The sequence below is a fragment of the Notechis scutatus genome, chromosome 10 (assembly GCF_049901735.1).
Source record: "Notechis scutatus isolate UNSWTSFEM ecotype Mainland chromosome 10, rNotScu1.2, whole genome shotgun sequence".
In the NCBI taxonomy this organism is placed as follows: domain Eukaryota; kingdom Metazoa; phylum Chordata; class Lepidosauria; order Squamata; family Elapidae; genus Notechis; species Notechis scutatus.
The window spans coordinates 16,271,180-16,298,617 of NC_142018.1; the positions used below are offsets into that span (position 1 = coordinate 16,271,180).

General features: G+C 39.2%; 1 long non-coding RNA gene across 2 annotated transcripts in view; it reads left to right on the plus strand.

The window, feature by feature from the left end:
* LOC148129762 (uncharacterized) overlaps positions 1 to 27,438 on the plus strand; it is a 102,454-nt gene that overhangs the window by 12,102 nt on the left and 62,914 nt on the right. For both annotated transcript variants that reach the window (XR_015750688.1, XR_015750689.1), the window contains exon 2: positions 26,237 to 26,335. This is a non-coding gene — a long non-coding RNA (uncharacterized LOC148129762). The remainder of the gene's footprint in view (positions 1 to 26,236; positions 26,336 to 27,438) is intronic.

Sequence of the window (27,438 nt, forward strand, 5' to 3'; positions counted from 1 at the left end):
ATAATGTAACCAACCAACCAATCAACAACGCAAAAGCTGTGAATAATGAAAGGTTAGAAGAATGCCAGCCAGGTTAGGCCAGTCTGCATTTGATGCAAACTTAATATAATTCACACAGCTCCAACTGATAGATAATCCAAAATATGTCTTTCTTTCTGAATGATGCACTGGCTTTTAATAATTAAAAAAGCAAAGTAAATAATTTTTAAAAAGTCCTAAATGAATAGAGGAGAGTGCAACCAAAGAAATGAAAATGATTTTTTTTTTCAACAAAAACATTAATGAAAACTATGTAAAGGAAAAGGTTCCCCTTGCACATACATGCTAGTCATTTCTGGCTCTAGGGGGCAGTGCTCATCTCCGTTACAAAGCCGAAGAGCCAGCGCTGTCCGAAGACGTCTCCGTGGTCATGTGGCCGGCATGACTAAACACCAAAGGCACATGGAAGGCTGTTTCCTTCCCACCAAAGTGGTCCTTATTTTTCTACTTGCATTTTTTACGTGTTTTCAAATTGCTAGGTTGGCAGAAGCTGGGACAAGTAATGGGAGCTCAATCCGTTATGCGGCGCTAGGGATTTGAACCACCAATCTTCTGACCTTTCTGATCGACAAGCTCAGCGTCTTAGCCGCTGAGCCACTACGTTCCTTCTAGGTGAGATTAGCCTTGCATTAAACCAGGAGATAAAAGCAGAACTGTGTAGGAATGTGCAAAACGGAACGTGTGAAAAACATCCTGGAAAAATGCCTGACAAGCTAGGTAGAACAAGGGGAAAATAAAGGGTCAATGCCATCTAGCTTCTGCTTTTAAGCCAAAAGGGAAGTTGGGCACCAGATAGAGTGAAGAAAGGAAGAAGTCAAATGCTTATAAGAGCGTGGTTCATACGTACCCAAACCCCAAAGGCAATCAAAGCAGATGATATAGATTCAGCAAAGCCCCAAAATCAAATTTCTTTGTTGTCCCATGTCTTTATTCTCAAGCAGAGTGAAGGCAACATTCAGATCTTTGGGCAAGAATAGGTCTTTCTATTTGGGAACTCCAGAGGCAAATGAAGAAGAGAAAGACAAAAGTTATAATCTGCATTTGAATTCTCTGGCTAAGAGGGGAAAAACCCGCCTGCTAGTAGAAGGCCATTCTCAACGGGTAATCAGCTGTTCCTTCAGGGCTTTCTTCACCATCTGATCATCATCTCATTGACATGCTGCTTCTGGACATTTTGATTTGCTCCTGTCACAGTTATTTCTGTTTTGTCCATGCATCATCATTTCTGAGTCCAACAGGCTGCAGAACATTTCCATATCCTGTCACTTTTCAGCTCCTGGCCTGGCTCTGCTGAGAATTAGTTAATGGTAAGGAAGCTATTGTGCTGTTGGAGAACGCAACTCTCAAATCTTCCAGGTCGAAGTGCCTTTCCTAGAAAAAAATGCTCGATACCACAAGTGCAATAATGACTTTTTATTTGCACTGGGGGGAAATGAGAGCCCATTACTTCTCCATTTGGGAAAAGGGAAACCAGAATATTCTCTGCTGACCTATTTAGGGAGGGATGATAGATCCATATGGTTGACCAAGCATTGCTTAGTTTCATGTTAAAGGCAAACACAGCCACTGGGAGCCATCAAGGACTAAGCTTGGCATGGATTTTATGAGCAATTCATTCTGGACCTTATTCTCATTCACAGAACACTGCTCAACAGGACACCTTTGATTCCCTGAAATCAAAAGGTGAACAAAATGAGAACATTATGACCAATCCTTTGCAGGGCAGGAAACCAAAGCAGTTTCACACTGCAGCAGGTTTTTCAGGATAAAAGACTTCAATTATGAGATTCACAGGGCTCATTTGATCATTTGTTCCCAATGAATAATTAAGCTCGGTTTATTATATTCCCCCCCCCCACCCCATCCCACCAAGTCTGTATAAGTTTACACGAATGTAATAGTTTATACAGAATGATTACATCCTGTCTGAGAATGGGGAGGAGAAAATTTCACACAGGGCTAAAGAAAGGGGGGTGGGGAGAGAAATAAATCTCGAATAATGAAGAAGCCCATGTATAAAAGCAAAGAAGATAAGTGGATGAATAAGAGCAAGGAGGAAAAAGTGCATAGTTTTGAGCAGCAAAATATGGTATCTTGAAATTTTCCCCTACAGGTTTTCTGTGTTTCAGTTGTAGCTCCCCTTCCCTCTTCCTCTCTCCCTTTCCCTCCTCTCTCCCTTTCCCTCCCTCCCTCTCCCTTTCCTTCTCCCTGTCCCTTTCTCTCTCTCCCCTCCCTCCTTCCCTCCCTCCCTCCCTCCCTTCCCAAATAGTTGAATGAAATTACCCAAGTGAGATGTGCTTTTCCTGTATTTTTTTTTATATAACTGGTGTGAGTCTTAATGTCCCCTTATATCGCACAATAATATCTCCAGAATCTTTTAATACAGACTTCAGGGTTCCTGGCTTCTTATGCTTTCATTCTTTCCCAAGGGAAGACGGAATTCCTTCCCAAGGTTTAATTTTCAATAGCAGAGCTGCTGCCTCCATTTAAAACAAAAAACAAAAAAACAAAAAAAAAAAAAAACAAGGTTCTATCCTCAATAAATGGTTAAAGACTTTTAGAGGTCCACTGGAGAACTTTTGAGAAATCATCTACTCATTTTGCTACCTACAAATTACATGGGCAATTTCAAACAACAATCAAGGGCAATTGAATGAGACTAATATGAAAAATTCAGTGCATTTTCCTGTTGTGAACCTCCTCCTCCTCCTCCTCCTCCTCTTCCCCCCTTTTTAAAAGAAAAGATCTACATCAAATTCTATGTGAGGTTCAACACAATTTTCTATTTCCACCTTTTTCTCCCTGCAGTGATGAAACTTCTGCAACTAAATTATATTATAGATAGAGGACAGTTCATTGTCCTTTTATCCCACTATTCATGCTAAAACAAAATGTTGGTGTTATGTATCTTGCTGTAACATGCATTTGATTCTCTGAAACTTCCTTGGATGAGGTTTTTTTTTAAAAAAATGTGACTCAGCCTTGACATTCTTTTTTTTTTTAAAAAAAATATGACTTTCCAAATATGTGCTGATCTTTCCATAATTCTCCCAAGTGTACGTTGATGTTTATGAGTGTTTGGATCTGAGAACTGTGGGTAGCGGTAGCCTCCAGTCATTATCACCATCTGCACTAAAGTTCTGGCACTTGATAAATAAGAACCTTTTATTTAACCAGCCCCTTTAAATAAGCTATTCTTCTTTGCCTGGGACTTTTCTGTTTGTTTTTGTTTAAGTTGCTTGTTGCATTGCTGATTATTTTGCTATTTCTGTTCTCCTGTTCTAGTCTTACCTTGCTGTTGACCACCTAGAGTCATAAATGATTGAGGTGGCCTGCAAATATTAAAGTAAAATCAATAAACACAAATGAGTAAACTTTCTCCATGCTGATGTATTTTATTACTTAGATTTGGGCTCCTTTAGGAAGTCAAATCCATGCACAGAGCATCCCCTCCTCCCACTTTACTCTCACAATAACACTCTATTGAATAGACTGGTTCATAAGTACTAGCAAGATTCACAGAATATACTTTATGAGGTCAAATGTATGTGGAGATTCTCAATCATGCAGGTTATGTTGTCCCAAATGTGTTTTTTTTTCTCCCCCAAAAGAAAATTAGACTTTTTGGGTATTTTCTTTGAAAACGTTTTGCTTCTCATCCAAGAAACTTCTTGAGTACTAACTGAAGAACTGAAGAACTATTAGAACGGAAGAAGATTGTTGGATAAGAAGCAAAACATGTTTAAGGAAACCACCAAGAAAGTCCAGCTTTGGGACATGGATGAGGTCAACTATATTCCTAAGGACTGCATTTGCAATCCACCATATGCTAAACTGGGCCGCTTTTAACCAGATTCAACACTTATGGTTTGTCAGCCTTGGAAGCCATATTTTACTTGGAAGCTTTGAGGTTGTCACATTTAATGGCTGGGAATTTGTGAGGGGGGGAATTCATAGAGAGGTGGAAGATTAGACTCAACAACATTATTTCACAGAAAGTCAAGGACAAGTCACCCTGCACCTGGAGAGGAGTGCCTGGAGGAATGTCTCCAATTGGGAGAACATTTGATTGGTGGGTCCAGGCGATTGACTTTGAATTTCTATTGGGAAGGGGAAACCTGGAACTCTCAGATTCGGGTTTTCCCAGATACGCCAATATGACAACTCTAATAAAATGAGGAAATGCTTGTCTTGGAGCTTATTAGGTTGGAGTTTGTTAATTGGAACGCTGACAATGGTGCTATTTATGGAACAATGGATTGAAAGATGGACATTTTTGCAGAAGGCTAAAGGTGTTCTGTAATCAGCTCCAAATCATAACTGAATTTCCATGACCAAGGGTGGATTTGAGCTCTCTAGCTTAGGCTGCATTTTAATGACTTATTCATTGATGATCCATGAATACAGCTTATGTTAGGAGTTAGCTATTTTAAATGAGTATGTGTTTAAAAAAATCAAAAAACACCAATAATCAGGGATTAGTTATTTTTGTTTCTGTTTTGCCGTTTTCACCGTGACATTTTAGAAAACACATTCTTATTCATCAGCGGCCCAGTCATCTCGCTCATTATTTCCTCCTTTTGTCATAAATGAGGCTAGTGAACAAGAATGGAAAAATCGTGTTCACGACATTAACACCAAGCTTAGGACAACTCATCAACCCTTTTTGTAAAAGCAATCAAACTTCGCTGCTCCCTGTATTTAGCAATTGCATCATTCATTAGGGATATTCTCTCTTTGGCAATTTTCTAACAAAATGAGGATGCAGCAGTAACAGGGTTTGGAACTAATGGAGGTTAGAAGAGCGAGGAAGGTTTTAGCAACTCATATTCTGTCATTCCACATTATGCCTGGTGTTCAACGATAATAATGAAGTTTCTAACTACAGCCGGGCAGATAATCAAATCAACCAGCTATTTTTAGTTGCCTGACTCAAGGGACTATAATTATCATTTTCTTTGTGGCATTGTTTATTAACCCTTAAAACTCAGTATGTTTTTTGTCTACTCTAGCCCAACTGTTCTCCAAACCAAAGCTTTCAGATTTTTATGAAATATTTGTGTCAGATTTGGGTTAATGTCAGCATTTCAAGAAAATTCTCCCTCTCCATTCACCACTCAGAGACAAAGTTAATCCAAGCAAGAATTTTTTAGGGAAGTCATATTGGCACATCTGGGAAAACCCAAATCTGAGAGTTCCAGGTTTTCCCAACCAAAAGGAAAATCAAAGATCCATTCTCCTGCATCCATCAGTCCATTACATGGCCCAGTCAAATCTTTGTCCCATCTGGAAACATCCCTCCAGTCACTCCCCTCCAGGTGCAGAGTAACTTGTCCTTGACTCTCTGAGAAAAGAATATTGTTGAGTCTAACCTTCTGCTTCTCTATGAAATCCCCGCTCCCAAATTCCCAGGCACTGAATGTGGCAGCCTTGAAGCTTCCAAGGTAGAAATGGCTTCCAAGGCTGACAATTCACCTGATTTGACTTCCTGAATTCTCATCCATCAGGAAATTCTACATTTATTTTATTTATTTATTTATTGTCATTTGTCAAACAGAAACCAAAACTATGTATGTATGTATGTATGTATGTATGTATGTATGTATGTATGTTATTCAGCTTTGTTTGGGTATTTTCCCATGTCTTTATAGTTGTGCTTTTAAAGTTGTATAATAATATAATATAATAACATATAATAACATATAATAACATATAATAACATATAATAACATATAACATATAACAGAGAGGCTCCAGAGGAAAAAGCAGAAAATAAGAAAATGAAATAGTTGTATCAGTGCAAGCTGATGTATTAAACATTGGCCTTATTAAGAAAGAATAAGCTGTTTTCAATCCCTTTCCACATAACACTTGATAAATCACCAAAGGAGTGAATGGAAGGCATATATTTTTTTATTATTCTGAAATGATCCTGAAAAGTAACTTAAAAATCCATTCACTTCTCATTTACAGCAGCAGAAGATAGCTTTTGTTTATGATAAATTAGGGTCAAGCCAATGTTCCTTCAATTTGTGCTTTCTGACTGCAAGAAAGAAAGAGAGAGAAAAAGAGAGAGAGAGAGAAAGAGAAAAGAAGAGAGAGAAAGAAAGGAAGGAAGAGAAAGCGAGGAAAAAAGAGAAAGAAAAGAAAGAAAGAAAGAAAGAAAGAAAGAAAGAAAGAAAGAAAGAAAGAAAGAAAGAAAGAAAGAAAGAAAGAAAGAAAGAAAGAAAGAGAAAAGGGAGGGAGGGAGGAAGAGAGAGTAAGAAAGAGTGAAAGAAAGAGAAAGAGAGACAGAGAGAGTGAGAAAGAGAAAGAGTGAGAAAGAGATTGAGAGAGAAAAAGAGAGAGACCAAGAGAGCAAGAGAAAGAGTGAAAGAAAGAAAAGAGGGAGGGAGAGGGAGGATGGGTCACAATAACGACAAAAGTGCCACGTTTTCTCCGTCTGACATGTATATTTAACTGACCAGAGCTTAATTACATGGCAATGCTAATCTCAATAGGTTAGTCTTCATTGTACTTGATTCTAAAGGTGAAACAAGACCTCTGAGTACACAGTCCACCATCGCTGTTTTTTTGGGGTTTTTTTGTAGATTTTGCAAAAAATCTTTTGATTTCAGCAGATGGCAGCACTTGGCTGACCTTCTTTGAGCCTGGAAGTAAGCAGAGTTGGAATTTGCTAGCAGTTAGTGGGAGATTCCACAGGGACTAAAAAGGCTTTAGACTGGGATGTTGAATTAAATTTCTGGAAAATGAAATGGGTTATTGTGTCTATATTGTTGCTAAGAAAACTTCATGGGTGTATCTAGGACATCATGAGCTTTACACAAGGAAGGCTTCCTTTCTAAGAATCGTAAAACCACCCCTGCAAGGTTGGCAGAGCTGGAATCTCTCTCATCCTCTTTCATAAGAATGTAAGAAGACCCTGAGTAAAATTCTGACTATTTGCAACTGTCACCAACTGAAAGTTGCTACATTGCTCATTAAACAGGTGTTGTTGTTAGACTATGGTTAACATTGGGTAATTGATAGAAATTTGAGAGAGTGAAGAATTAACAACAGGAACAAATTAAGGATGTAACACTCAAAAAGGTTATGTTGAACAGCCCAGCGTTACAGAATTTCTGCTTTTCTCAGTTGGTGATGAAAACTCATCTTTTTCTGAAATGTCTGTCCAAAGGGAGTAGAATCTGGATGAAATTCACACAGGTGGAATGTGTTATGTTTGTATGTTTCTTATAGTATTCTCACCAAGGAGTTGCGTATGAATGTCCCATCTTTCGTGGTTTAATTGTCTCTCTTGCAGTTCTTTGATTTTGACATTTTGAGACAACTCTAGATGTGCATTTTGAAGTATCAGTATTCTTTAGCTGCTCTTTAAAAAAAAAAAAAAGGTTAAATCTTTCCCCTGGAGAAATTCAAACAAAAATCTTCCATCTATTCTTTTCTGACTGCGAATCTGAAAAAGCCGTTGCTGGTCACTTTTCCTTTCCCAAATCTCATTTTACTTGCTCAAATCTCTTTCCACAACCTAACCTCTCAGGGCAGAATTGGCAAAATAAACAAATAAACAAACAAACAAGTAAGAGAGTAGAAAGGGTCAATCAATGGAAGACATGAGTTCCATCAATTCCTCGCCACACTTAGAGAAGAGGAAGGAAACCTACCTAGCTAACACAAGGCTCGAGTAGGTCCATATGTGTCCTGAATAATTTGCAATGTGTATTAGTAAAATAGTAACACTATTTTTGTGTTCCTTTGAATAGAAAGGGTGTTTGGATTCAATCTTCAATGAATTAATAATATGAGGTCCATTGGTCTCCAGTCATTTTTTTTCATAATTGGGACTGGGTTGATTTTCTTAAAGTTATGCGTTGAATATCTGAAGGTGATTCAATCAAATCTACTGTCTAGGATAAATAGAAATGGGTATGTGGGAAGGACAGAGGTGGTATTCAGAAGGTTCTGACCAGTTCTAGAGAACTGGTAGCGGAAATATTGAGTAGTTCGGAGAACCAGCAAATACCACCTCTGTGACTGGAGATTTTACAGTATCCTTCCCCTGCCACGCCCACCAAGCCACACCCACAGAACCGGTAGTAAAAAAAAAAATTGAATCCCACCACTGGGGAAGGGGCAAAGCAAATAAAATCACATTGTAATAGGCAAAATATATATAGATGGCACAAACGATTTGCAAAAATCTTTGGAATGCATTCAGAAAAGTTAGAAAGTGGGTTGAATATTCATCACCTTTCATGCTGATGGGGCGACAGGATTAAGTGAATGAAAAGTAGGGAAAATAAGATGTTGAGTGAAATTGAACTTGATAGATTTAGCTCCAGGGAATATAGTGGTGGAGAAACAGCAGTTATTATAAGATAGATGGCACTGGTAAAGCAACATTTTTTAAGAACAGCCCTATTGGATCTGATTAAACACCCATCTAGTTCAGCTAGTAGTCTATCTGATGTTGCTCAGAAGCCCAAATTAGACATCAGGGTTGAAATATCCTTGGACTGCTCTTTCTTGGTAACTGCTAGTTCAAAGGCAAAGAAAAAGGTTAAGATGAAATACCTGATGCCTGAAATGTTGAAAGAATCCCACCTTTCAAACTAACGTCCTACAGAGCGTTCTTTGAGCTTGGTTGCTTTCTTGCAGATGTTTCATTACCAAGCGAGGTAACACCATCAGTGCACTACCTCATTTGGTAATGAACCATCTGCAAGAAAACCACCAAGCTCAGAGAGCACCAAAGACCCCACAATTCAACTCTGAGCTGCAAATTCTCTTCTGTTGATATGAACATCCTGCTTTGTACAAAAGCATGCCTACCTACATATATCCTTTTTAAATCATAGAATATGGTCCATGTTCATCATTGTGAAGCAAAATTGGGAGATTTGGTTCTGATGTGGTACTAAAAAGCAATCTTTTAAGCCATTTTCTCTGTGCTTTTGGAGCACCTGATGGACTTTTGCAGCATCGACTTCCGCTGAAGTTAAAACTAGCTATCAATTGCTCGTTTCCCCCACCTTTCCTCTTGCAGAAGATGTTCTGGTTTAACCCCATTGTCTCTTTTCAGAAACTTCTCCTCCCTTCGGGATGCATGTTTGCAACATGAAGCATCTTAAAAATTGAGGGAGGGGAAAACATATTTAGGAGAGAGTAAAATAAGGTCTCCAAAGACTGAGATTGTGGAAAGCCACATGGCATTTTTAAAACACCCTTTTTATGTGCATTTAAAAGACTTTCCATGGCTTCGTGCATTCATTCCTGAGAATAGCAGGCACTCGCATTTATAACAAGCACTATAAACCCTATGGTGCCAGCTGAAAAGGAGTGGGCAGCTACCCACTCATGCCTTCATTTCAAAAGTCATTTAGAAGGGTCTATTCAGCCAACTGGCAAGAGTGATTGGCCTCTTCCATCATTTGATAGTCCACTTGGTACGAGAAGAGCAGCAAGTGGCGCAATTAGACGAACTTAGACTTTCTGGGGATAAGGACATAGGAAGCCTTCCAACAGGAAAGTTATTTCCTCTATTCTGAAGTCATCATTAGCATTTTCTTTAGAAGGCTATGACCGCTATGACTTGAGTAGTAAAGCAGGCAGTTTAACATTTTGCACTGTTGAAAGTATAAACAAGTGAAGGAAAGAGGGGGTTTTATTTCAAAGAAAGGGGACAGAGGATGGATTTTTGCCATGAATTCTACCAGTCACGGGCTTTAGATCTACCCATTCTTGCCCTCCACAACCCCCAAAATAGCTCATAATACTTTTTAGACTTTATTTGCATGGTGCGTAGAAGAATCATCAGTGTGTTCCTGAATGCATCAAGCATTACTTCTCCATGTGTTCCTTTCAGAGGTCCATCTCATGTACGTTGAAAGTCAGTGAACTATAAGAAATCTGCTTGAAAATGCACATTTATATACTTAAGGCCAATTCCAACCCACTTAGTTACTGTTTCTAGAGCGTTGGGCACCTTTTGTTTAAAAATGTTGGGACTTAAAGGTTAGACTATATATTTCATTAAGCCCATTCATTCTCTTCTCTCTATAGTTGGCACTGCTACATACCTTTTTTTGGAGATTAAATCTTACTAAGCCAACTGGGACTTATTTCTTAGTAAATACACACAAGATTAGCTTCATTGCTTTTGGTCTATACACGTTTCTTGGAAGGGAGCACGGTTAAACAAAGCAACACTTACTCCTGGCTAAATGTGCTTGGATTCAGGATGGAAACAAACATCAAGCATTGAAAACAGACTGATGCCCTCTCGTTTTCCCCTCTGTGGTTCTTTCTGCCATTCAGAAACTGGATAATGTAATGTTGTGTTGTTCTGCTGTCACCTAGAAACATATGTTCATTATGTTCTGGGCCACCAGCCTAAACTTTAAAGTATTGAAACAGAACACAAAGGGTTGCTTAAGAGATGCCTATTGCTTTGCTGTTACCAAGACACATTCATAACCAAAGCTCAGAAAGAAGTAATTATGGTTAATACTGGTGGTCCTAAGAACAGCTGCATGTGGTTGCCTCCCTGTTTTACACAAGCAGATTTCCCCTCTCTCTATCCCGTCTTTATTAGTGTCATAATAGAAAGGGCAGGGTAAAAACAATGAGAGACACACACATACAGAGCTCACGGCCAATAACCACACTATTTAGAAACAGCTGGTACACAGAACAAGCTGCAGAGGCTTTGGAGAGGAAAATAAAGGAAGATAAACAAGTAAACCAGTCAATGCAATTCCTGATATAGGTGGGAAGTTAAGAGAAACAGGTGTAATATCATTTTGCTGTGGGGTTGAGAAAATATTTCTGATTCAGAAGTGTTATTCAGCAGGTTCTGACCAGTTCTGGAGAACCGGTAGTGGAAATTTTGAGTAGTTCGGAGAACCAGTAGCAGAAATTTTAAGTAGTTTGGAATACCACCTCTGACTGGCCCCACCCCCATCTATTCTCTGCCTTCCATTGAGTCCCAGCTGATCTCCTTTTGTTGCCCTGAACAGGAGAACAGAACTGGAAAGCAGGTTAGTGGGGTGGGGAGGGAATGGGAATTTTGCAGTATCGTTCCCCTGCCACACCCACCCAGCCATGCCCACAGAACTGGTAGTAAAAAATTTTGAATCCCACCACAGTTCTGATTCTGCTTTATTTATATATGGATGAGAAAAGATGTAAAGGGTTGGTAGCAGCTGTAAGCACTAGGGCAATGCCAGCTTTGCAATTTTATAAAAACTTGTTGAAAACTGCTGCAACCAGAGGTGGTATTCAGCGGTAGCGGAAGTTTGGAGTAGTTTGGAGAACCTGCAAATATCACTCTGACTCCTGACACTGATCATGTTACTGAGTTTGGGTAATGAAACATCTGCAAGAAAACAACTGAGCTCAGAAATGGAGATGCGTTTGAATATATCAAATTTCTCAGAAACTAGCTGTTGGTGCCTTCCCACCCCTTTCTTATTTATTGTAGTTATGTATCCTGCTGGGAAGAAAAACACTATATTTTATTAATACCAAGTATTTCTTCCATTGCCAGAGGTATTTGCTGCCCTAATCCCCCCCAGATCATTTTGCAAAGTTTTGGATTGTATGCAGTTTTCCTGTTTAGCAGAAAAATATCTATCATGCCAAAGAATCCCCTGACAAAGAGAAGGATAAGGCAGTCATTCGCTGGGCATGTTTGTGATTTTTATTCACATCATAGAACTAATGGAACAAAAGAACTACTGGAAACCCAAAGATTTTGTCGCATCCCCGTTGCCAAATAAGGTCAGCATTTCAGTCTAATGTTTTTGTTTTTTTTTAAAAATGGCTCCATAGATTGTTGTTAGTGCTTTACGCAACACCAGATTTGTCGCTTCTACAATAAAATAGTTGCACAGAAGGAAACCAACTCTAAAACGTGTGTGTATGTGTGTTTGTGTGTGTGTTGCTCTTTCATTTTTCACTTCCTCATCCAAGACTTAGGAAAACAGTCTGTATTTACTGGTAGCAACTGTCGGTTTAGATTCAATTCAATTAGGCTGATTTATAATATTTGGAAGCACCAGAGGAAATGTCTGAATCGAGGTTTTTCACTCAGTGGTGAGGTTGCTTCATTTCAGTGAGAAATACTGGAGATTTAGCATTAACAGATAATGGGATTTAAAAATAGGAATTTGGAAGCACTTTGTTCTAATCCCTTTAGGTGTGAGTTAAAAATTAATCAGGGAGAAACCCGTGCCAAGTTTCTAATTGCTGGCATGAGAATATTGTTGACAAGCAAGAGAATATAAGACACCTGTATTTCTTTTGGTGTTCTCAGTTCAGCTTGCCCCTTTAAAATGATGCCTCCGATGTGAGAAGAACAACCGGTTACAAAACTCAGCCAATTTCCACTTCTCACAAAATTATTTGAAAACGAGCCCAAGCCATGCCTCTTTCCAACTAAAGAACACATTCATTTAAGAGGCCTCCAGCAAAACTTAGGGATGTGGTGGTTCAGTGGCTAAGACACTGAGCTTGTTGATCAGAAAGGTTGACAGATTGGTGGTTCGAATCCCTAGTGCCGCGTAATGGAGTGAGCTCCCATTACTTGTCCCAGCTGCTGCCAACCTAGCAATTTGAAAGCATGTAAAAATGCAAGTACAAAAATAGGGACCCCTTTGGTGGGAAGGTAACAGGGTTCCATGCATCTTGGGTGTTTGGTCATGCCAGCCACATGACCACATAGACGTCTTCGGACAACTCTGGCTCTTCGGTTTTGTAACAGAGATGAGCACAGCCCCTAGAGCCGGAAATGACTAGCATGTACGTGCGAGGGGAATCTTTACCTTTACAGCAAAACTTCTCTCCTTTTAAGTTAAGAGAACTAGCATTTTATCACTTTAAGAAGAGATTCCTGCATTTTGGGACAGTGGTGGACAACCTGAACTTCCCAATTCTGCTTTCAATGGGCTTTCAGAAAACTCAAATTACTCTTCCATTTCTCCACTTTGAGGTGGGAAAGCACCTCAAAGCGTATCCAAGCCTTAAAGGAAGCATACATTTTTTTTTCTTTTTAGTAGTCTTCAGTAACTCTGATTCCACTCATATGTGTGATGATGGTGTCATCCAAATGGTAGTCCTCAGGCCTTTCAAAATCTTTAAGCACAGCCTTTCCCAGGCTCTTAGTCCCATTCTCCATGTCATGGCAAAGCTTTGTAGACTACTTGAGCAGAAGGTTGTTTAATTTCTCTCAGTGGGGAATGCAACAGAGAAGATTTAGAGATTAAGCTACATTCTCACATAAACAGTTCCTGAATTCACAGACTGAGATGTTCCAGGCTTTAAAAATTAAAGCAATATGGGCTGAGAGCAGTCTTTCAATCCCATCTATGCATTGATCTGTTGGCTCGTGGTTTTCTCAACATTTCAAGGCCACCTCCTGCTTCCAAAGGAGCCACACTGAGTGGAGAAGTGTATGATTAATTTTAGATTCACTTCCAGTTTGGGAAAAAGCACCCAGGATCACAAAATCATAGGGCTGGAAGGGATTGTGAAGGTCTTCTAATCCAGGGATGTCAAACTCATGGCCTGTGAGCCAGTGGTGGGATTCATATTTTTTTTACGACCGGTTCTGTGGGTGTGGCTTGGTGGTCATGGTGTGGTTGGTGGGCGTGGCTTGGTGGGCATGGCAGGGGAAGGATACTGTAAAATCTCCATTCCCACCCCACTCCTGGGGGAAAGTTACTGCAAAATCCCCATTCCCTCCCCACCTCACTAACCTGCTTTCCAGCTCCATTCTCCTGTGAAGGGCAACAAAAGGAGACCCAGCCGATCAGCTGGGACTCAATGGGAGGCAGAGAATAGATAGGGGCGGGGCTAGTCAGAAGTGGTATTTGGTGGTTCTCTGAACTACTCAACATTTCTGCTACCGGTTATCCAGAACTGGTTCGAACCTGTTGAATACCACCTCTGCTGTGGGCCAAATGCATCACATGCTGGCCATGCTCATGCCTGGTTTAGCAAAGGGGGGAAAAGTTGCAATACATCATATGATGATGCCATGATGATACGAGTTTGACACCTCTGTTCTAATCCCACTTCCAAGGCAGAAGTCCTTATAAAACCCCAGACAAATGGTTGTCCCGTTTCTTTTTAGAAACCTCCAGTTTCTAACCACAACTCTAGGAGGCAGGCTGTTCCATTAATTAATTAATCATTCTCACTGTCAAGACATTCCTTCTTATTTCCAGGTGAGATCTGCCCCTGATGAACCCAGATCTCTCCAGGTGAGATCTGCTCACTGCTTCCTGCTGTTTGCCCTTTTGGTTTATCAGCTATGAATTTAAGTAGCGCTACATAGTTTGCCCAACTTTTCTCAAATGGAATTTACCTATGTGTGCCTGTCCTTCAATTCACCTTGAACAATTGTTTGTTTCCAAACCATCACTAAATCCTGGCTATTTTAACATTCTGATCATACATTTGAATGATCCTTCCTTCCTTCCTTCCTTCCTTCCTTCCTTCCTTCCTTCCTTCCTTCCTTCCTTCCTTCCTTCCTTCCTTCCTTCCTTCCTTCCTTCCTTCCTTCCTTCTTTCCTTCCTTCTCTTCTAATCCTAACCTAAAACTTTCTTTATTCATGATAAAGCAGAAGGATTGAAACAGTGCAAAGAGTTAAAAGCACTCTGACTGACTTACCCGAAGCTACATCTTAACAAGTTTATATACAAAATCACAGTCCAATTATACACTGTGTTTGTTATCAACTACAATGAGAAGATAAGAGAAAAGGATAGCCGGGAGGATGAGGGTTGCATATGCTTCCAGGTTGGTGGTAAGAACAACATCGATTACATTTGAATTTTATTTCTAAATTTAAAAGGAAAACTTGGTGTTTTCCTGATCCGCATATGAATTAATAGCGGGCTTCTGGCGGGTTAGGCTTTGCTTAAGCTATTTGCTTCTTTTCTTTAAATTAGCCACAGTGCTGTTCAATAGGCTGATACAATAAACGCTCTCAAACTTCTGTTGCAATCAACTTAGTCTTTTTTTTTTTTTTTTGCTTGTTTGTTTATATGTGAGGGACAAATAGGAGTTAGGGGAAAACATAGTATCTAGCAGTAATGATGGGCAAATTATAGCTCATACGAGCAATTATCTCTTTCCAAGAAAACGACTGGAACTCCTTCGAGTTCTTGGTGATTTATCCTGTAGATCAGGGGTATCAAACTGGATTTCTTTGAGGGCTACATCAGCATTGTAGTTCTCTACAGGCTGGCTTGGGGGAAGGGGGTGAGATGGGACAGAATTATTTATTTTTATTTATTTATTTGATTTGTCTCCTGCAGCACTCTGCTGGCCAAAATGGCTGCTGTTTTGGCTGCTAGAGGCCCCATGGGCCGGTCCTTTGCTATTTCCAGGCCCCCCTGCAGGCCAGATTTAAGCACCCTGTAGGCCAGATGTGGCCACAGGCCTTGAGTTTCACACCCCTGCTGTAGATTTTAAGTGAAGTTCTTCATGCTAGCTCAAACCATCTGTCCCATTGCTGTTTATTCTTCATGTGGGCCTATCAATCAGATTTCTAACCACCTCAGTGAAGGATGGTTTCAAAAGCTTCTCCATGTTTAATAAAACACAAAAATCCACCATGGAAATTATCAGAGTATGGTTCACAACACGGAGGGCATGGAATCATCTTATTTATTAATTCATTTAGATCTTTTCTTTTTTAATCGGCCTTTATTATTTTCATAAATAAGGCGGCAAAAATGTGTAAAAGCTCCTTCTTTCCTTCTATTTTACTCACAACAACAACCTAACAATAATGGTTTGGGCTGAGAGAGAGGGACTGGCGCAAAGTCACCAGGTTAGCTTTCATGCTTAAAGTGGGACTAGAACTCACAGTCTCCTGGTGATTGACTCAATGCCACCCAGCTGGCATTCATGCCTAACGTGGGACTAAAACTCACAGTCTGCTGGTTTCCAGGCCAGCATCTTAATCACCACACCAAACTGTCTTTTTTATGCTTTCAGCAAACCTAACTTTCAAAATTGGTATATGCCTATAAATTAAAGAAAAATCAGAATAACAGCTGGAAAAGTTCTTACCTGTACATGAGTTTCCTAGAATCTGGAAACTCTGGAAACAGGATGCTGTGATAAATAGATTTTTGGGTTCTGTCAGTTGGGTTGTTTTACCTACAATTTCCTTGGCCACTAGGCATAGTTTTTTTTACAACTGATTGGTTTAATCTGTGCAGCAAAGACAGCTCTGGGTCCATAAAACTTGTGTTCTATACGTATGGGGAGGCCAGAAGAAGAAGGGAAAACTTCTAATATTCTCACTTTCTGCTTCACTTGTCCCATTTGCTTCCCACACTGTTTTGAAGAACCAGCTCAGTCATGCTATCTTGAAGACACAATTACACTCTAAAGACCAGTCCTGTTTTTCCTACCTTTGGCTTCGTTTAGTACAACTTCCACAAGAACTAAAATTAATAAAAATCAGGCAAATAATCCTATAAAGTGTTTTTCAAAACAGCTCATCAAAATATACACACACACACACACACACACACACAGCTGAATAGACTTCAATTTCATACTATTGAGTCATCCCTCTCTTTATGTTGAATGTCTACTCTCCCATCTAAATGTGCTCCTCTTTGCAAGAACAATGGATCAAAAAATGCACAGTACTTCATCTTTCCTCCTCCTCCTCCTCCTCCTCCTCCTCCTCCTCCTCCTCCTCCCTCTTTTTTCCCACCACCCCTAAGCTGAAAGTATTGAAGATTGAAGGAAACTGATTAGCTTTTTTGTTGTACTGGAAGAACCAGTTTGGTGTAGCAATTAAGATGCTGGCCTAGAAACTAGGAGATGGTGAGTTCTAGTCTTGCCTGAGGTAGGATTACAGCTGGCTGGGACCAGTCCTGTTTTTCAATACCAGGAGATTGGCTTCGTTTAGTACAACCTCCACAAGAACTAAAATGGTCATGGAAACAGGTGGGATGATCCTATAAAGTGTTTTCAAAACAGCTCATCAAAATATCACACACACACACACACACTCTCTCTCTCTCTCTCTCTCTCTCTCTCTCTCTCTCTCTCTCTCTCTCTCTCTCTCTCTCTCTCTCTCTCGTCCAAGCCACTTCACAGAATTGTTGTGAGGACAATAGGAGGAGTAAGAGGTATTATTTATGTCTGCTGCCTTGTGTTACTTAAGAAGAATAAAGGCAGAACAAAAATCTAATAAACAAACAAACAATGAATAAATAAAATAGGAATCCTACTCAATTTAATTCCATGCTGCTTCTTGATGCATGGTGTTTATTTTATTTTATTTTATTTTGTACTGCTTCCTTCTTTCTATTCTCCACAGATTCTTCATCATTAGGATTTGCAGCAGTATCTATCTACTTGAAGATCTCTTTTCCGTAGCACAGTTTCCTGTCCTGGGCAATTATTGATTCTTCTCTTCTCTTCTCTTCTCTTCTCTTTCTCTTCTCTTCTCTTCTCTTCTCTTCTCTTCTCTTCCCTTCCCTTCCTTTCCTTCCCTTCCCTTCCCTTCCCTTTCTCCTCCCTCTCTCCTTCTCCTCTCCTCTCCTCTCCTCTCTCCTCTCCTCTTCCCTCTCCTCTCCTCTCCTCTCCTCTCCTCTCCTCTCCTCTCTCTCTTCTCTTCTCTTCTCTTCTCTTCTCTTCTCTTCTCTTCTCTTCTCTTCCTTCCCTTCCCTTCCCTTCCCTTCCCTTCCCTTCCCTTCCCTTATTTCTCCTCTCCTCTCCTCTCTCTCTCCCTTCCCCTCCCTCCCTCCCCTCTCCTCTCCTCTCCTCTCCTCTCCTCTCCTCTCTCCCTCCCCTCCCTCCTCCCCTCTCCTCTCCTCTCCTCTCCTCTCCTCTCCTCTTCTCTTCTCTTCTCTTCTTTCATCTCATCTCATCTCATCTCCTCTTCCCTCTTCTTCCCTCCCCTCCCCTCCTCCTCTCTCCTCTCCTCTCCCTCTCCCTCTCCTCTCTTCTCTCCCTTCCCTTCCCTTCCCTTCCCTTCCCTCCCCTCCCCTCTCCTCTCCTCTCTTCTCCTCTCTTCTCCATAATAAATGTTTCTCAGGCAACAGATTATGTTCTTAGCTATTATAATGATGTCACTACATTGCTTGGGGGGAGGGGTGGGGAGTTGATGGACACATTTTCTGTTGTGCCATATCCCACTGATAAGCAAAGAAAAGAGATCAAAAGAGGGAAAACAGGATAAAATGGGCTGCTTGTTTTTTTTTTTTTTAAAAAAAAAAAACTTTCAAGATGCAATCTTTGCTTTCAAAATGCCAGTGTTCTGCTTCTTTAACAAACTTGCATTTCGAATAGACAACAACATGACTTAACATGCTTAACAAGGTTCTCGATTTACGCTACAGACTCAAACAAATTTAGATAATTTTTGTTCCCGTTTTTTTTCCCCCTTTGGAAATATGTAGCAAATGTCCACTTACCCTTTCTGAGTAGGATCTTGTACAAGTAGCCCTCAACCTACAACAGTTCACTTAATGACTGCTCAAAGTTACAAAGGCACTGAAAAATATGACTTATGGCCATTTTTCAGCCTTACAACCATTTCCGCGTCTCCAGGGTCATGTGATCAAAATTCACACACTTGGCATCTGTTTCATATTTAAGATGCTTGCTGTGTCCTGGGGTCACGTGATCCCCTTTTGTGACCTTCTGGGAATCAAAATCAATAGGGAAACCAGATTCATTTAACAGCTGGGTTACTAACTGATCAACTGCAGTGATTCACTTAACGGGGACAAGGAAGATTGTAAAACGGGACAAAACTCGCTTAACAAATGTCTCACTTAGCGGCAGAAATGATGGGCTCCATTGCGGTCGAGGACTATCTATATCAGAGGATTTTGTGTCACCTGAAAAAAAGAAGAACACTAAATCCTAAGTAAAGCTTAATACTTTAGTCCTGACTTGTTGCTTTCTTTTCCAAGGCAGTAATTGTCTTGAATCAAACAGTGCATTTGTGATTTAGTCCTATGTATATAGTGGCATTTTAAAACTATTTAACTTACTAAATGTTTTAGATAGGTTTTAGATTAGGTTTTTAAATATTATTATTTTAATTATTTTAATTTTTAAATACTCTGTAATGTGATTGCGATGTGGTGTTTGGGGCACTGTGCTGGAGTAGCTTTCAAATTTCATGGTATTTGTGGAATGCAATGACAATAAAGGTATTCATTATTCATTATTCATTATTAAACTTCAGAGTTTCTTTTAAACAGTCTTCATCTATATGCTGCTTTGAAAATTGCCCAGTTTTTCAGGTCTTGTTATTTCCTTGTTTGTTAATTTGTCTTATCTACCAAGGACGTGATATGTTTTTATATTAAATCCAATGTAAGATTTGAGTGAAGAGTTCTTTTTGACATACTCCACAGTGGGTGGGGGGATCAATTCCTCTTATATAGTCACATCAAATTCCCCCATACTCTTTCTTTCCTTCTGTGCTAGGTAATAAATTGTAAGGAAGAGAGAGCAAGGCATCTGTATCCATCCTATACTTTCATAATGGATGGATGGGTGGTTGATTGGATGGTTGATTGGATGGTTGATTGGATGGTTGGATGGTTGGATGAGTGAATCAATGAATTACAATAAATGAATGAATGAATTGCATTGAATTATCGTGTTGCAACCTCCATCCCTTTCCTACATGAATATCTAGAAAGAAAGGGGCCAAGCTTTCATCTCAAGAATACAATAATGTTTGTTTCATCCACCCTCTATCCCATTCTCTTCTCTTCCTTGCAGATGCCCCTGGATGAGGGTGCAGTAAACTAGAATCCTTTTGCTATAACACTATGGTTCTATCTAGAGTAAATAATTGTACAGGGCATTCAATCATTTTATCTCCATATCCATAAGGTGTCATTACATGCTCCTATCCCATATATTAACTTGTTTAAATTCTGCTAAGCTATTGCCCAGTTTGGAACAGTCTACTGTAGGGCATGAAGGGATGTGGTGGCTCAGTGGCTAAGACGCTGAGCTTGTTGATCAGAAAGGTTGGCAGTTCGAATCCCTAGTGCTGCATAATGGAGTGAGCTCCTGTTACTTGTCCCAGCTTCTGCCAACCTTGCAGTTCGAAAGCACATAAAAATGCAAGTAGAAAAATAGGGACCCCTTTGGTGGGAAGGGAACAGCGTTCTGTGCACCTTTGGCATTTAGTCATGCCAGCCACATAACCACAGAGATGTCTTTAGACACCGCTGGCTCTTCGGCTTTGTAACAGAGATGAGCACCACCCGCTAGAGCCGGAAACGACTAGTACGTATGTGTGAGGGGAACCTTTACCTTTACCTTACTGTAGGACATCTTGTCTTATCTTATCCTTAAACATGCCTACTTTTTTAAGGAGCATCTTTGGGTCTACTTGTTCTGGGTGACCTCAAAAAGATGATGATATACTTTTCTCTGGATCCCCTATTATATTTTTGGAATTCTGAGCTGAATATCCTTTAGAAGGCCAAACACAACAGTTAGCATTTCTGTTCCACCAGGCATCATGGTAGGTGTTGAGGGAATTATTTGTTTAGCAGAGTGATGGCGTTTGGGGAAAAAAACTGTTCTTGTGTCTAGTTGTTCTGATGTTCAGGGCTCTATAGCGTCATTTGAAGGAAGGAGCTGAAACAGTTTATGTCTGGGATGTGAGGGGTCTGTAAATATTTTCACGGCCCAGAGAAGAACCATACCCTGCTAAAATGCTGTTTCATGCGTGGTTGTATTGCCCATCCTAACACTTCTTCCAACCAATCCTCTGTTTATGATCTTCCAAAAAAGTTTCCGACCAGTCTTTTTCTAATTACTGTTGCCCAGGTATATTTAAAAAAAAAAAGAAGAAGAAGAAGAAGCCTAACAAAAACAGATTATGCTGTACAACTGCTTTAAATTCAACTCTTATCTGAGCAGTAAAAGAGCAATTGCTGCTCAGGGCCCCCCAGTATTCACCGAACAGCATTTTAATAGCTTTCCATTTGGAAACTCAAGGTGGTGCTTAAGGGCCCATGTGTTCATTAGACATACCTGAATGTGCATCTTCAGGATGTGCTATTAAAATGCCAGTGCCAGGAAAACAACAAGATATACTTTGTGGTTCCCTTTAAAAAAAAAAAAGTGAATGTAGATCAGAATGATTGTCTTCCATTCTGTTTCTGAAGCAGGATTCTGATCTCCAAGAAGATCAGTATGGTATACGGGGCTGTCTGTGGAGATTCTCAGTCATCCAAGGTCATGTTGTCCCAAAGGTGCTTTATCAGGACTTTCTTGGTTTTCTTTGAAGATGTCTCGCTTCTCATCCAAGAAGCTTCTTCAGCTCTGACTGGATGTTGGGGAACGGAAGGATTTATACTCCTTGCCAACAGCTGGTCATTTGCATCCTTTTAGAAGGGTAGTTGAGGCCACCTGGAGGTTTATCTGTGTCCTCAGGGTCACCTGAGTGGTGCAAATGGGTGTGGAGCCTTCTTGGAACTGTTGAAAGGACTGTGTTGTAGACTGGAGATAGATGATGGTTTTTTCCCCCTTATTTTTTATTTTATTTTTTATACATCTTTTCAAGTGAGCAATGTGATTCCAGGTTACAACATGCATACATAGTCATAGTTACATTTCCAGCTTTCTTATCTAGTTTTGTATCAAATCATTATCTATTCCATTTTTCTTTTAATAAAATTTTGCTTCATATAAAAAGGTGATGAATGAAAATTAAACATAATTCCATAGGTAAAACTTGGCTAAAGGGAAACAAAGAGGAAATATGAAATGGTTATATGAATATCTTTGGAATAAATGTAAGATTCATTGTAGATTGGGGGGAAATACCTTGTGGATCCTGAATGGGGAGAAAAAGAAACACAGGTATATAAAATAGTAAACAGGGAATTACTGTTGTTAATTGGAAGGTATTAATTAAGAATGACTACATTGATATTAGTTCTATTTTATTTTTGTTTTTTGTTTCCTATACATCAGCTTTGAGAAAGTAAAAAAGAAAAAGAAAATATGTAAAACAAAATAGGTGGACATGAAAATAAAAGGGGATAAATAGTGGAAAATATGTTTTAGGGTGAAAATGTTTTTGTTACTGGATTAATGAATGAAACAATATGAAGCAGAGATAGATGATGTTGCATTACTCCCCGTTTGTTAAGAAAGGACTAGCACATCCTTGGATTTATTCATGGAGGAAGATGTCATGGCTCAGAGATGTTGAACATCTGAATATTAGTTAGTTTTTGGACTGTGTCTTGATTTGAACCTAGATTTTCTCACTTGTTGGACTGGCAGTATGCTTCATAACTTCAGACTAATTTATTTACTGATTTTCACAAGAAGAAGGGCTCCTGCCTGAAGTAACAAGATATAAATCCCAATGGTGCTTTTTTTTCCAAGAGGCAACTGGACTTCCCTTGAAGACGTTTCACTTCTCATCGAAGAAGTGTCTTCCATTCTGATTGCATGGTGAGGAGTGGAAGGATTTATATTCCTTGCAGACATTGGGTCATTAGCATTCTTTCAGAGAGTTGTTGAGGCCACTTGGAGGATTATCTGTATATTAGTGCATGAATATTAGTGCATGAATATCAATATCGTTGTAGAATACCTTATGCCACCAGACTTGAAATTCTAGAACTAGAAAACCTTGAATTACGCCGTCTTCGGTCAGATCTAAGTATGGTATATAAAATCATACATTGCAATGTCCTACCTGTCAATGAATACTTCAGCTTCAACCATAACAACACAAGAGCACACAATAGATACAAACTCAAAGTTAACCACACCAAACTTGATTGCAGGAAATACGACTTCAGCAATAGAGTGGTCAATGTCTGGAATACTCTACCCGACTCTGTAGTTTCTTCCCAAAGCCCAAAAACTTTAACCTTAGACTGTCTACTATTGACCTCACCCCTTTCCTAAGAGGTCTGTAGGGGGCGTGCATAAGCGCACCAACGTGCCTACCGTCCCTGTCCTATTGTTTCTCTTATTCTTCTTTTATTTTTCTTATATGTACCCATTTCATGTATTCACAACTATGTATACACTTATACTTATTATCTTGTAAACAATTGGCAAATCAAATAAATAAAATAAATAAATAAAATAAACTACGTTGTATCCTCTCAATACCTGGATGAACTATTGCTCTCCCTAGTAATCAAGAATAATGAGGGAGACATGCGGATGACTCACACATACAAATATATTATGGGGTATTTCTTAGAATCATGTAATGTATGAGTTGGAAGGTATCTTAGAAATTGTATGGTCCAATCCTCTCTCCAACACAGGATTGAAATACTACAACATTCCAGACAAATGGCTAGCCAGCTTGTGTTTAAACACTTATAACAAAAGAAGAGCTGTGGGGTCTCTAACCTTGGTTGTTTCTTGAAGACATTAAATTACCCAACTGTGTAACATTATCAGTGAGTCTTTCACCTCTTGAGATAATCAGCTCTTGTCTTTTAAAATATTTCCTGATGTTCATCCAAAATAGATATGCACTCGAAATCCTTTGTTCTTTGTCTGTCTCTTGGAACAGCTTTGAATAATTCTTCTCCATCATTTACATGGGAGACCTTCAGATACCTAAAGACAGCTAGTTGCCTTTGTGCAATCTTCTCCAGATATATTCAATATATCCAACCTTTTTTTTTCATTTTCTTCTCTGCCCTCTTATCATCTTGATTATTCTCTGGATACACACCAATGTGTCAACATCCTTCTTAAAACATGGTGCCCAGTGATAGGTGTGATATAGTAGCCCTTAGCAATAGCACTTAGACTTATATACTCCAACCTGATAAGGATGGAAGGCTGAGTCAAGCTTGAGCCAGTGAGAATTGAACTGTTGGCAGTCAGCAGAATTATCCAGCAGTTTGATTTTCACCGGCTCAATGTTGGCACAATTCTCTAGGAGCAGCAGACCAATGCAGAATGAAGATGAACTCTGGATAAAAAGATACAATTGAAATATGTTTTAAATTTTACTGGATGATATGAATGTTTTTCTTGAAGTCCTAAACAGAAATGACACTTCTTTCAAGAGATTTTTCTTGATCTTCCTTTTTAGAACTATTCACAAATGAAAGATCATTACTTGATCCTATAAACTTTGAGCTTCAATCATGAATCAGTCCATCTGAAAAACTACTGTTGAATCAGATGCATAGTTTGTTTTCATATTTAACTTGAATTAATTCACATTAAAATTTGGATTTTATAGTCTGTCTTTGAATTTGTGCATCTTTTAATATGAATGTAACTTTCCATACTATGCTACACCTCTATTCCAGCATCCTCAAAGTCCAGTCAAGAGAATTTCTTTGCAAAACAAAGTGGTAAGTGCAGATTTTACATTAAATAAGAAAGAAGTCTTGAGGTTAGTAGTTTAGGCTGGAGACAAAAGGCAGGGCAATCTACAGATAGAGACACAACCTTTGTCTATGTTGAAGGAACACAGTTCCTGCTTATTATAAAATGTCAAGGAAATTGCTTCATGCTGCTTAGTCTCTTCTGCTACATCACCGTTTCACATTAGTAATAATATATTCTAGAATTTGATATTTGTTAGCATGATACTCTCAGGTGTAACCAGGGTCAAGAAGTTGTTTTAGTCAATTGTATGCCCTGAGCATCATAGACAAGGCAATTGGCACTGTTTTGGAATACAAAATAGAGAAACTGTGTTGTAAACCCAATTTATAGTTTCCAAAGAAGAAAGCATTGCAAAATTGTAAGTAATTTCTGATAAAGCCTCAACATCAAGATATCTATGGTCCAGGAAAAGGCCTTTGGCATACTAAGTGTTGCTCATAATGCAATTATGTGGAATGCATTATACAAAATAGGAAAAGCTTACCAAAGAATTTAGGAGAAAGAAGAGTCATTTTAAAAATGTTTATCATGAACAGATGGCAGGACTCCTGCGTTCCAACAGCCACTCAGTTAACCTTGGATACTCATTAAATGTTAGGTCACAGGACTGAATCCAGCAGGGTCATGATGTTGTTATTGGGAGAAATGTATCAAAAGTTGAATATCGTTTGCATTATTTCTCTAATCTTGGTTTATGTAATTGCCTTTGCAAAGTATCAGAGACCAAAACAAATGGAAGAAAAATGGAAATATCCAAAATGTTAGCTTGTCCCATGGATAGTACCTAACCATCCCACCTTTTTATGACTTATCCTAGATCACAAATTTTGCACAGATTCCTCCACCCTTCTTCTGAAGTTAGAAATTGAGATTAATTTCATTCTTAACTGTAAGCATCCAACTGTAAGCATCCGGAGATACGATCTTAGGATCATCTTGACCTCCATGTATTAATAGGGGGAAAAAAATCTGAAGAGAAGCCACTGAATGTATTACACTCCTCCATGAGCTCAAAACCGCACAGTAGGGATTGTAACAGAGGAATTAACTGGACCACAATGAACAGTGGAAGTTAAATGTGTAAAGGAACAGATGGCATGACCGATTCTAGTGTTGTGAAGACTCAACAACTTGGAGTTCTGAAGGTTTTCCCAAGGCAGAAGTTGCAATGGTATGTGGGGATATCTTTGGGGATGGATGAGAAGAGATGCTGCCTAGAGAATGATCAGATAAGAGAGGAGGATGTAGCTCACAGCTGCATTATGGGCAGGGAAAGAAACTCTGCTGATCCAGTTCTACAGATGAATTATTGAGTCTGTCATCTGCACCTCTATAACTGTCTGGTTTGGCTCTGCAACCCAACAAGACAGACACAGATTTCAGAGAGTAATTAGGACTGCAAAAAAACAAACAAACAAACAATTACTACCAACCTGCCTTCCATTGAGGACCTGTATACTGCACAACTCAAAGAGAGGGCTGTGAAAATATTTACAGACCCCTCACTGTTTCAACTCCTACCCTCAAAATGATGCTATGATTTGATTGCTTATTGTACCCTGTGACTATTATTAAGTGTTGTACCTTATGATTCTCGACTCTTGGTGAATGTATCTTTTCTTTTATGTACACTGAGAACATCTGCACCAAGACAAATTCCTTGTGTGTCCAATCACACTTGGCCAATAAAGAATTCTATTCTATTCTATTCTATTCTATTCTATTCTATTCTATTCTATTCTATTCTATTCTATTCTATTCTATTCTATTCTATTCTATTCTATGAAGAGTGTTAGGCTGTTAAAGAAACAGCAAGAGATGTGCACTTTCATACTTGCAAGACGGATGTCATCCTTCCCAAGTAGACCAGATTGGAGACACAAACAGGTGAGTTCATTCTATTTTATTGTAAGGCTACATACATAGAATCTGGCCATATTAAGTTTTATAATGAGGCTGACCCAGAGAGATAACAATAGCAATAGTGTTCAGACTTATATACCACTTCACAGTGTTCTACAGCCCTCCCTAAGCAGTTTACAGAGTCAGCATCTTGCCCCCAACAATCTGGGTCCTCATTTTACCGACCTCGGAAGGCTGAGTTAACCTTGAGCCTGGTGAGGATCGAACTGCCCAATTGCAGGAGGCTGGCAGTCAGCAGTACTGCAGTACTGCATTCTGACCATTGCACCACTGCGGCTCCACCATTATTAAGTGAGAAGTAGAAATAAATGCAAATAGGTGAATTAATGAAAATTAAAAGGAGAAGATCCTTGTGGGGCAGAAATCTAGAACTCAAACTTCCAAGTAGTATAGACACAATATTTATTTCTGGTTTTGTGATCCTGTACGCTTATGCTGGAATGGAACCCCCACAAATAGCAAGGTGCCAAGATTTTGTTCTTTAAATGGGACAATTCACAAAAAATGCATGTCTTTGTTGTCCCATCGAAGTTAAAAGGAAAACCATTGCATAAATGGTTGAATCTCTTCCTAATGGATAGATTTGCAATTCATAAGGCAACCACTTAGCAATTAAAGCCTGAAACAGATTACACTAAGTCCATTCAGACACATAGTAGCAGAACTGTAGTAATAACATGCATTAATGGGGTTGTTATGAGAAGATGGAGAATTAGCATTACTGATCTCATTGAAGAAAAAATAAACAGCGTAAGAGGGGAATACATGGGATAAGACTCTACATCATCAAATACCTTTGGAAGTCTCAGGTATAAATTCATAATGAGTTTTCTAGGGCTTGTTCTGAAGACATTATAAAACAACCTGAAATAGTTGAAACATAGCAAAATTGACTTCAGTCAACAGGAATGGAAGGTAACTGATTCAAAGCTAAATAACCAATTAGGGGTTATGGTGTCTACCTAATTATGTCATGATACTATGCATTTGTTAGAAATTAAGGTGTGTTTTTTGTTTTTTTTTACCAAGGATAAAATAAGGGCTAACTTAATAAAGAAGAGAAAACA